We start from the raw sequence: 4,720 nt of genomic DNA, 5'->3' as shown, positions 1-4,720 counted from the left end.
CTTACCAACCATAAACTTTTGAATGGTAGTGTATATATTAAAGTGTCATGTTTTAGTGCTAATAGGCCACATAACCTGCAGAGTGTGTTTTTTTTTTCACAGTTATGCTACAACACACACTCAAGGTTATTGGTGTGTCAGCACATTCCTTCTTTTCCAATTCAGACACTTTCTCTCCTTTTTCTGATACAGTTCAAACCACCAAGGTTAGCAGAAATAGTGGGAAAACAGCCAATTTTCCAGTTAGACCATGAAATTGTACAGTATTTAATACTCATTGAATGAGGCTGGCACAAACAGTATCAGTATTATTAAAATAGCTAGTGTCATTCTATTATTATTCGTCACTGTCTCTTTGTTAATGTCTGTTCAGATGTTTTTTAAAAAGGGGGGGGGGGTTTCTCAAGGTGGTGACCTTTGCTCTTTAATTGAAATGGGAGGATAATTAAAATGTAAATCTTTAGATGAGAATGCAACATCTAGAGATATTTCAGGGTTTCAGGGTTATTAGGCACAGACTAAGAGACATTTTTTGCACTCATTCTCTGATAAAAGTAGTAAAATAGTATAATTCTGAAATATTTTTCAAATGTAATTTATTCCTGTGATCAAAGCTCAATTTCCAGCATCATTACTCCAGTCTTCGGTGTCACACAATCCTTCAGAAATCATTCTAATATGCTGATTTGCTGTTAAAGAAACATTTTTATTATTATAATTATCATCAATATTTAAAACAGTTGAGCGCAATTCAGTTGAGTGCCATTCAAAAGCTTTTTCTCTTTTTAGGGAAAGAAATTATAGAAATTAATACTTTTATTTAGCAAAGGACGCTTTAAATTGATTAAAAGTGATGATAAAGACATTTATAAAGTTACAAAAGATTTTTAGATAAATGCTGTTCTTCTGAACTTTCTACTTTTCAAAGAAACCTGAAAAAATTCTACTCAGCTGCATTCAGCATAATAATAATAATGAACATTTTCTAAGCAGCAAATCAGAATATTAGAATGATTTCTGAAGGATCATGTGACTGGAGTAATGATGCTAAAAGTTAAGCTTTGAAATCACAGGAATAAATAATATTTTTAAATGTATTCAAATATAAAACAGTTATTTTAAAAGAGAGTTATTTCAAAGAGACTTCTTAAAAAAACATTACAAAAATCTTATTGTTCTAAGTACTGTTACTATTACTATAGTAAATACATTTAAAATGCAACTGCGTCACTTTGAAATGTGTTACGAAAATATCTCATTGACCTTCAAGAAGTCAATCAAAACTAAATATAATATTAAAACCTGTATTTTTATTATTAAGCATAAATATAGGGATGTTTATACTTAAAACAAAAAGAGAAATTCGAAAGATTTCAAAATAATTCTCTAAAAATATATATCTTCATATATTTTCTAGTAGTGTTTACACATTTTTACTGAAAAAATAAGACTAAAAATACCTGTTTGTTAATTAATTAATTATTTTGTGGTCAATAGTTTATATAACTGTTCTTTAACTGAAAGACACACCACCAGCAGGAATTCCTCCGAATTATATTAAGAATGAACCTGCAGAGTCAGCAAACATGCCCAAACCCATCTGTGTGTGTATGATATTTTCCTGCCAAGGTGTCAGTGCTGATGTGATGGATGGCTCAGATGTTTATCAACACACACACACACACACACCTCCCTGCTGAACATCTGTGTCCCACCTTTGCATGCGGACCAGACCTCAAGCACCGGCGTGGTGAAAGTCTGTCACAAGACTTTGTGAGCGGAAAAACAGAGAGCCACCATCTGGTTCTGTTTGGCCCAGACAGACTGTAACCTCACCCTCACATGTTCACTGCCCTATCCACTCAGAAAGAAAGAGAGAGAGACCCGCATAAAAGGAAAAGAGGAAAATGGCCTTTATACCTTTCACCAGACCAAAACAAGACCAGATGGACAAATTTCCAGATGCTCTTGGTTCAACAGGATTTAGATACAGTATCTGCAGGCCTGCAGTGTGCACAGGAGATACAAAACTGGCTGTAGGGCTGTTATTGCTCTACTGATAAGATTATGTGTCTGGTTTGGGAAAGAAAATATTTTGGTTGTTAAATGAGGTGGTTTGAGCCATTGCTGGTGGTTAATTGGATTGCTGACCGTCTCTGATGCGTCTTAGAGGCTGTTTACACTTGGTCTTTTCATGATGGGATACCTGTCTGAACAGTAAAATACAGTAAGTGCTTAGATGTGAACCTTTCGAACGTCACTTTTTAAAGATTCTGTTATTCTATATTTGTACAGTACCAGTCAAAAGTATTTGAACATTATGATTTAAATGTTTTTTTAAAGAATTCTCTTTTGCTCACCAAGCCTGCACTTATTTCATCCAAACTACAGCAAAAACAGTATTTTTTAACTATTTAAAATGTGTTTTCTATTTAAATATATTGTAAAATGTAATTTCTTCCTGTGACTTCAAAGCTACATTTTAGAGTCATTACTCCAGTCACATGATCCTTTAGAAATCATTCCGACATTCAGATTTTCTGCTCAAAATAATTATTATCATGTTGAAAACAGCTGTGGTTTCTTTGATGAACAGAACAGCATTTTTCTGAAATAGATATTTTTTTGTAACATTATTTATAATCACTTTTGACTGTTTTAAAGCATCCTTGCTAAATTAACGTATTCATTTCTATAATTTATTCTAGAATTTTCTGAAACTCCAAGCTTTTCAATGGTGTAGTGTATAATGTTACAAAAGCTTTTTATTTCAGATAAACACTGATCTTTGGGTCTTTCTATTCATCAAAGAATCCTGAAAAAAATGTGCTCAACTGTTTTAAATATTGACAGTAATAATAATCAGTGATCATGTGACACTGAAGACTGGAGTAATGCATACTGAGTACATTTTAAAATAGATTCAAATAGTAAACAGTTACCTTAAATGGTAAAAATATTTCACAATATTACTGATTTTGCTGTATTTTTGATCAAATAAATGCATTCTTGGTGAGCAGAAGAGAATTCTTTAAAAAACATTCAAAATCTTACCGTTCAAAAACTTTTGACTGCTAGTGTAAGTGAAAAAGTGACTGGAGGTCATTCATTTTTATTGGCATTTGGAGTTTGAGGTGACAGAGGGGAGTTTAATTTTATGCAAATGGCATGACGTAGTGACTACCAATAGGAGTGCAGATAGCACATCTGACGAGATTGGCCTTCTGATTCAGTTGGATACTACAGTTGAGTAGAAACCCCTACTAACAAGAAACGCAAAACATCATACCTCCAGCGATTTAATCACTGTTAATGTTAGTATGAACACACCATGATTGGATATTTTAGGCGCAATGAGGTCAGTTCATTTTGTTCTTTCTGAAATAGACCAGCACTGGGAGCCATTGACTAATGTGTTTAAGTGTGTCATGCCTGAATGTGTGTGTCCAATGTAAGGTTTTAAAAGAAAAAGGAGCCATTTGTTTTTGTTCCCACTAGAGCTTCTCACATGCTGGAGTTAATGAAGTTCTTGTTGTTTCTTGTACACAACCATTCAAAAGTTGTGGGTCAGTAGGATATTGTTTTAAAGAAAGAAATACTTTTATTTAGCAAGGATGCTTCAAAGATGTTCATAATGTTACAATAAGAAATGTTTTTGAGCACAAAAATCAGCATATTAGAATGATTTCTGTATCATATGACACTGAATGCAGGAGTAATGACTGCTAAAAAGTTTTTAAAAAGTTTCAGTAGTGTTGTTTTACTGTATTTGGTCAAGAAAATTCTGCTTTTGTGAGCATAAGAGACTTTCAAAGTTTTGAATGGTGGTGTTTTTCTTTACTCTTTTGAAATAAAGAAGTTTAGTAGAGTAGCTATACTTTAACTTTCTCAACACAAATCTCCAGTCCACACAGAATTTTTTAAAACTAACCAGAAAAATGGGCCGTTCAGCCATCGTTACAGTATTGACACCACAGCCGTGAGTGCATTAACATGTGACTGCCCATATTTACATATCAACACCATTTAAGTGTCCAACATCTTGGCATTGTTACTCATTTCACATACAAAAGGTTAGCCAATAATAACACATCATTTGCATAAAGGAGGTTTAAGGTGAAAGTAGATTCTTGGTGGTGCAAGAACCCTTTATAAGAAATGTTGTACATGGACTTACACTAGCAGTCAAAAGTTTTTGAACAGTAAGATTTGTAATGGTTTTCAAACAAGTCTCTTCTGCTCACCAAACCTGCATTTATTTGATCTAAAGTACAGCAAAAAAGCGTACATTTTTTACTATTTAAAGTAACTGTTTTCTATTTAAATATATTTTAAAACGCTTGTTTCAGGATTCTTTGATGAATAAAAAGATCCATCAAAAGATCAGCATTTATTATACATTATACCATTCAAAATCTTGGAATCAGTATATAATTTCAATTTTTGGAAAATAAACGATTGAAATTAATACGTTTATTTAACAAGGATGCTTTAAATTGATCAAGTCATGATAAAGACATTTATAATGTTACAAAAGATTTCTATTTCAGATAAATGCTTCTTCTGAACTTTCTATTCATCAAAGAAACCTTAAAAAATTATACTCAGCTGTTTTCAACATAATAATAATAATAAAACATGTTTTTTGCGCAGCAAATCTGAATATTTGATTGGAGTAATGATGCTAAAAGTTCAAACTGAAATCACAGGAATGAAATAC

Source organism: Garra rufa, chromosome 2 (assembly GCF_049309525.1).
Source record: "Garra rufa chromosome 2, GarRuf1.0, whole genome shotgun sequence".
In the NCBI taxonomy this organism is placed as follows: domain Eukaryota; kingdom Metazoa; phylum Chordata; class Actinopteri; order Cypriniformes; family Cyprinidae; genus Garra; species Garra rufa.
The sequence above is the reverse complement of the archived record's forward strand: the minus strand, read 5'-3'. Positions refer to the sequence as shown.